This window comes from Pteropus vampyrus, unplaced genomic scaffold, assembly GCF_000151845.1.
Source record: "Pteropus vampyrus isolate Shadow unplaced genomic scaffold, Pvam_2.0 Scaffold1, whole genome shotgun sequence".
Lineage (NCBI taxonomy): Eukaryota > Metazoa > Chordata > Mammalia > Chiroptera > Pteropodidae > Pteropus > Pteropus vampyrus.
In genome coordinates, this window is record NW_011888782.1 from 9,097,362 (window position 1) to 9,105,598 (window position 8,237).

The window sequence follows — 8,237 nt, forward strand, 5'->3', positions numbered from 1 at the left end:
GTCCCATGAACATTAAAAAGATAATAAAGGAATACTATGAACAATTCTATGCCCACTAATTTGATAACTTAGATGAAATGTACCAATGTGAAAGGAGACTGGCTTGAAGCTGTTACTGTGGTTAGGGAGTGGGGCCAGAGTGAGAGTTCTCATATGAAGGCCAGGGCCGCATGGCTTGAATCTCCCACATGCTTCAAGGGAAGGAGCATCATGTTTCATCATCGGCCTGCCCTAATGTAGAGCCGACAGAAAAGAGGGACAGACGAGACTTAATTGTCACCACAAGTCAAACACTACACATCAAAAGGTGAAGTCAAATTCTTTATTACAATTCACTTCTGACTGACTGATATTTGAAACATGCCATCATCTATCGTTGCTGCTGAACCAAATTTTGGTGAATTCCCATGCTCTTTCTGAACGGTGGCTTCAAAGCATATATAGGAAAAACCTAAGCTAAAATTTAACTACAGCCTTTATAAAAAGACAATTTATCATAACCAAATTGGGTGTATTCCAAGAATTCGAAGTTAGTCCAATATCGGACAAATCTATTAATATAATTTATTGCTTTAAACAATAAAAGAAGCCAAATACTTATTTAAATAGCTACTGAAAAAAAAAAAAACCTTTGATTAAATTTAACGTTCATTCAAGCAATAACCTCCCATTGATTTATAAATAGAAGGAAATTTTCTTAATGTTAAACAATATAAAGCAAAAATCCTTAAAAATGCCTACTTAATGTAAAAATAGTCAAAGCATCTCCTTTAAAACAAAACGAGCATGCATATTATCACCACTTCTATTAAACATTGTACTGAAATTCTTATCTCATATATGAGAATAAGAAAGATAAACAAACATATAGGGATAGAAAGGAAAAACCGATAGCGTTCACAGATAATATTCTAGTCTATGAAAAGGAACCTAGAGACATATTATAAAAATTAATTAGTGAACTCAGAAATGTGAATATCAAATCAATAGTCAGGTTTATTTCTAGACGCCAGTAATAAATTAAAAGAATATGGTAATGAACATAATCATTTATAGTAGCTCGAAAAACACAAATAACATAAGACTAAATCTAACAAATGTAGAGATCTTTAAGAAGAAAATTATAAGGCTGATTAAAAGACATTACAGAAGACTTAAATAATCAAAGAGACATGTCAATAAATAGAAGACAACGTTATAAAGTTGTTGATTCTCTCCAACCATATTTCGAGATCTACAATAATTCCTGTTAAATTCCAATAGGATTTTTTAATGGAACTTGACAAGTTCCTTCTAAATTTGATTTGTAAGTGCAAAGATTTAGAATAGTCAAGAAACCAATAAAGAAGTAAAAAGAGGGGCCAAATCACCAGTCATGTACCAAAGTTAATTCAAAGCTACAGTAATTAAGGCAGTGTGGTATTAGAATGAATATAGGCATAACAGGTCAGTGGGAGGAAAGCCACAAAACCCAGAAACAAACTCATGCGTGAACGGACACCAGGTATATAACAGAAATGGCTTTTCCTTTCGGTGAGACAATAAATAAGAATGGAACAAATGATTAACTATATGAGGGCGTAAAAAAAATAATCTTTACCTCACACCATACAAAATAAATTCCAGATGGATTAAAACTAAAACTTCAAAATTTTTAAATAAAATGTGAGATACGGCCTTATAATCTTGGAAACTGGAGTGTTTATTAAACAAAGACTAACTTTAAAAATCTTGATACCCTACACCCATCAGCCACTGGAGGTGAACCACCCTAAAAATGGGGCATAACCTTGGATGAGGCAGCTCTTTACAGCTAAGTCATCTCTCAAGGAGGCCGAACGTAAAGGCCAATTTTGAGACAGCTTGCCTCGCAACTGGGAATAGAAGTCCATTCACAGGGGGCTGCGTGGTTCAGAGGGTATATCGCTCAGGATCCACTATAGAAGATAAAAGTAAATTTATTGCTAATATCCACTGTGGTTTTGGAATTTTAATTGTTTTCAGATATTAATCCTTTCTGTACGACCACTCACTATTTGACATTTCCGCAGCAAAATCTGGAGCCAGACCTGTGCCATTGATCAGTTGCTTATATATCTGCTTCCTCCTCTTCCAGCCCTACGCTAGAATTGTCATACTGCTATCTGGCTCCATGTAGGCCTTGGTGGGGGTCAAAATTTAGAACTTGATATGTGGAAGTTGTGAACTTGAATTTTGACACGACCGAACATCAGTTTCAGTAACTGATGCTACTTCTGATTAACCCTATCAAGTCCTCTCCACCAGCACCCAGCTTCTACCCTTAGGATTAACCCAGAGCTGCCTTCTGGAGTCATGGTCTATCTCGCCTCTTCCTTTCTTCTCCACTCTTCAGATTGGGAAGTAAGATGGGACAATTTATTGAACATAGGTGTGGTTAAACAAAGATTAATTTTTCTAGGGATAAATTTAATTCTCCAGGAGGCTTTTAAAGCAAGATCTTTTCTTGTCTAGGAGGTCGCATCCTAAACCGTTGCTTTAGAATGGTACTTTAATTTTAAGGTATATTAAATTATAAACAAGAAGCTTATGTCCTAGATGAATTTAAATTTTTAATACTCATATGAATTCAGGAATCAAACTTGGGAGGGGGAGGAAAAATGACTCTCTCAAGACTTTTCACAATAAGCTTGAGACAAATCCAAAAATAGACTAGATTTTCTTACTTCCAAACCAAGAAACCAAATTTGTCAGTGCTATAAAATCCTCAGGTCTCAAATACTATAAAGTCTCAATCAGTTTGTTGTTTTCACTTGCATGAGGGACTCATACCTGGACTAAAGCCAATACAGTGATTCTTAGAAAAATGGCAAGTGTTGCAAATGGAAAAGAAAAAGATGAAAAGATGCCATTCTACTTTAACCAGAAACTATTTTTTTGTGATTAGAACACAAATTAATAGCTTCTCCTTCAGCCCAAAATATCTAGAGAAGCAGGTAAGTTCTTCAATTAGTGAAATCAATCAGCAGGACGACTTTAGGTCACTGCTGAGCAGCTTGCTCTCCACCAGGGACAGAGAGGGGAAATATGCTGTGCTGCAACAACTCAGGGAGCCACCTCATTCTTCACAAAGAAGATTAATTTAGTAAAAACAAAAAAGTGGGAGATATTTGTTCTGCTTGCTCCACAATACACCATCTCAACTGTTCTCCTCTAGAGAAAAAATAATAGATGCTGAGTTCTGTATCAACAGCCAAATCTGGCTCTGTTCTTTTAGCCATTGTTATCATTAATCCCATTTGATTATGCTGTCATTGTTATAAACATAGTACAAAGAAACTAAACAGTGCTAATTTACTCGCTGCCAGATTTTAAAGGTTTGAATGGCACTAGCTTTCTGGTCTGGTAAAATATAAAAATAAGACGCTTTTTTAAAAGAAAATTATTTTCATATTAATTTCAGTCTTTCAACTGACATTTTTTAACACAGAGTCTGCTCTTGATGCTCACATTTCTTCTTCCTTACTGCTTCTTCATCTTCTCTCCTACACTGTTGAGCTATTCTGAGGTCCTCCCATGACTAAAGCCAGACCTCAAAGACCATTACACTGTGGCCACACGGGAATCCCACAATCCTGGAGATTTATATTCATGTTATCTGAAATGTCCATGCTTTTCCCTGATGAGTGACACAAATTTTTACATCAAAGTTTCTATCTCTTCTATGTCGCCTACAACAATTTTGTGCATTCACCAGGCACTCAATGTTTGTACTGAAGAAAATAAAATTTTGGTTCTCTCTGTTTAATTATGAATTATTAAATCAAAAACAGTGAAGCGTAAGACAAAATTACTTATCATTCTTCCTATAAGACTTCACGTTTCTGCCCACAAGAGTGACAAGAACTGAATCCTTTCTTAATTTTTGAAAATTTGAACACAATGCAAATTGCCCTGATGGTTAAATAACCCCAGATGAAGGACACATAGTTTCATAGTTTAGGTGCTCCCAGGAGAAGACCCTGAGACAAGTTCGCTTGGGAGGGGATACCAGGGAAAACCAGTAGGGAAGTGGAAAAGTAGGAGAGGAAAAAAAAGGAAGACAATAAACTGTCCATTATTAAGAAAGTTATCAATGTGGTTAACTGAAACTTAATCCTACTGGGCAACTCCAAGAGCCAATACTCTGCAGTAGAGTTATCCTACCACCCAGCAAGGGAGCAAGGGGGTATTTATACACTGACTCCCACTGATCTTGGATGAGAGCTTCTGGAGGCAGGAAGAGGTACTGATTTCATGTACTTTCATCTTGCCTGGGGCATGGAAAAAGCAAGATCTAGTGGCAGAAAAAGGGCAAACAAACGAACAGACACAAGTGCTAGTCTTCAGAAGTTGGGCCTGAATGCAGATAAGGGATATCAGTGAGGCATCAAAAATCTGCTAAATGCAAAAAGCCAGTCCACATTGAGGTATGAAAGGAGATGACAGAAACCAGAAAACAGGATGCAAATGAGTTTGTCAAATATGACAGAACACTAACCTAAAAAATGTTTGGAGACAGAAGAAAAATAAATATTTTAAGCAAATTCATGACTTACTATAAGACAAAGTACAAGAAATGCTTTCTTCTCCTCTAAATCATATCAAAGCTAGGTTTGAAGCCCTACTCAAAAGTTAGTGTGAAGTTCAAAAAAAAGTCACTTTTCACGGCTTACTCTCTCACTCTGGGGTTGTACTGTTACTGGACCAAAACAAAGGATCTGATTTGTCTTTATTCAGGGAAACCGTGCATAAACATTGAGGTGAACTGTATTATCACGACATAGGTGGGGATGTTCTTGCTTATGCGCAGTTATAAAAACATGCTTATACGTACATCCCATGTTCAAAGTGGCAGAGAATCTCTTCCCACGGGGAGGAGATTTTAGTAATAATGAGAATAGTTCATGAAGAGGTCAATATAGAGTCCTCCAGGCCACTTTAACCATCCTTAAATCGTTTGAGCCAGATTAGGCCCCCTGGTTCTGCAAATCTTCCTGTTCTTATCCCTGAAAAGACAGTTCTGTCATTCATCAATGCCAGTGATGGCATAGATATGGAAGAAAGGTTAATTAAGGCTCAGTCCTTCTGTTAAACTCTTAGTGAATTATAGGATATAGTTACACAAACCTTATAACATTCAGGGTGATCTAAAGGGGTTCAGGTAAATCTAAGCAAAGTTATGAATTCTAAATAAAAGTCTATGCTTGACTACCTGCAAGGCTGTGTGTGTGAGTGTGTGTGTGTGTGTGTGTGTGTGTGTGTATTAGGTTACAGAACAAAGACCTTAGGCTCATACACTGCAAGAAAATTATGGGAGAGGCTTGGTCAGGACCCAATCATTCTTATAGAATACTAGTCATTGTACAAGCCTTGTTGGTCTATTTGAAGGCACCTGCCCGAAGTCATCTACACCTTCTTTGCCAAACCTTGTTACTGGCACCTTTACTAAAAGTTCCAAATTCTACGCAAAGTTCTTAGAACACAGCCACTCACTGAGTCATCCTTATAAAAAGTCAAGGGTACTTATTACTAAAAGGTCACAGCTCTCTACCATCCTTGGAAACCCACAGCCTCTCAGTCTCCTGGAATCTCACTCTCTTGCTCCGTGGTCAGGCTCAACCTTATGCCCTCAAAGTACCAACCTTATCCCCAACTTTTTTAAATGACCCAATCTCTGTTGGCTCAAACCAGTTGCTCTCAAACCTAAAAGAGTCGTGTTAAAATGCAGGTTCTTCAAGTGTTTGGGAAGTAGGTGCTTCACAGAACACACTGCAAGAATAGTTTGCAAAAACATTGTTTGGAGATGACTCCAAAGAATGGCAATTTCTTTTTCTCCAAAAAACACTAAAAAACTGCTAACTAACCTAGTATCACGTAAACCTAGAAATTAAAAAAAAAATCCCGGCTGTCTTGTCTGTGAGAAAAAGAGAGTAAAATTTCATTATAAAATGAGGTGCCAATTCATTTCTCAAGAACTCACTCCGTTACACATTTATTGTCATTTTGTTAACCATAGCTGCAGGTGGACGTGGGGAAAACTTACAAGAATAGTCAATTTTTCTCAGTGTATTTCTTCTGACAGCTAACATCAATTTAATCTACACAACTTTTCTAAGTTTGAAAATTTAGAGGAGATAATCAGTTGCTTTCACAGAGATTGAAATCTAAACATTTGATTTTCAGGCAGCAAAATAACTAGTGCAAATGTGGGAGAACATTAATAAAGATAATAATAAAAATAGTGAGCAATATGGAATTCATTGCATTTTATTTACAATGTGTTACATGCATGTTTTGAAGTAGCTTTATTTTCCTAAACCTGTTAAATTTTAGCAAGTAGTAAACCTGATTTATATTCCACAAGCCTGTCTCCACTGGATGATAATGGAAATTATTCCCAGAGAGCACTAAGGACTGGTGACTGTAAGCAAATAGTGACAATCCTGCCCATGAACAATCTGGCTGTGGCTGGTGTACAGTCAGCACTCAGCACTGTGTTTGAATGAATGGATGAACGGACACAAGAAAAAATCACAAAGGACCTCACACCAGCTTCCTCATGGATTACTTGGGGGAACGTTTTTCAAACTTTAACTGCCTCAGAACTACCTGGAGGACTTGATAGGACACAGATTCCTAGACTCTTCTCCCAGAGTTTCTGATTCAGCAGGTCTGGAGTGGAGCCTTGCATTCTAACAAGGTACCAGTTGGTACTGTTGCTGCTGGGGCTGGCCCAGTGACCATATTTTGTGAACCACTAGACTAGAGCTAGTTTTATATCACAAATCTGAGTGCATATGCATACACACACACACACACACACACACACACACACACACACACACACACACACACACATTCAGTCTTCTTCATCTCTATAACTAAACCATGAGAAAGCAGCTAAGCTCATGCAACCACCCTCAGTTTTGGATCGGAGGAAACTGATGCCAGACCCAGGTTCCCCGGAAACTGAGTTATATAGTTAGAGATCTTACTAGCTGTCTCCCTAACAATTCCATTTGGATACCTCAAAGGTACCCATTTCAACAAATGACATTCATTCAGATGTGCAAGCCAAGAATCTGATGGCTTCTCCTTCTCCTCTATAACTTATCTCCGACTTCACCTGGCCCTTGAGGCAAAGGAGCCTGAATGACTGGATAGTAATTGTTCTAACTGCACTTTAATTTGAGTGAAAACAGAGCTTTATTTTATCAAGGCTCTGAGGTTTGGGATTTGATTTTTAAATCAACTAGGATGAATACTATAATTTACGTAACCTATAACTTAAGAGAAGTTACAACCTCTCTGCCAACCCTCCCTAACATGGCTCACTCTTGCAAATGAGAATTTTGGGTTATTTTGAATTATCTCAGATTCCAGCCTCCCTGGAATTAATAATATTTACTTATTTATTTATTTTAAAATAGATGTAAATATCCATATTTATATAATATTCATACATGTATACTAGGTGTATACATATAAAGCAGAGTCTCTTCCAGGTCATATTTATTCCACTCCCACAGGTAATATATCTGAGGCCACTACAATAGGAATTCTTGGAAATTAGCACACACAGACTGCAATTTTTATTTCAAAACTAAACAAAAAATTTATTTTAAAATGTAAATCTATGTACACAGGAATATCCCAATTTTCAAGATGTAGGAAAACATTTTCCTGCATTAAATAAATGAGTAGCAATATATGTTTTAGTCTCCAAACTAAGATGGCAACAACACCAAAAAAACTGATATTAATTTAGTCCTAAAATAAAAACTGAATAAGACCCAGCATCAGCTATATTGAGAAAATATTTTTTAATTATAAAACTATTTATTAAATAGCTGTAGAAGGCGAGAAAAGTTATAAGGAGATGTTTAGACTCTTGGGAGCTGGGTACCCACTAAAACAAAAGAGTTGGAGATTTTTGGATTTTTGTTAAATACTATTTACCTAAATTAGAAAAATAATATTTCACACATTAATTTGGTTACTATAAAATAATTTAAATATATTAACATGGATGAAGTGCCTAATTGCACACAATGTCAGTAAGAGTAAGGGAGACAATGGAATGACTGTTATTTTTATACAGCAAAAGGTAATCATATAAAACACTGGTTTTCACATTTAACCACAATTCACCACAATGAATAATTTTTAAATGACCCAGTACAGATACACGCATGTGTATAAACATGTGTAAATGA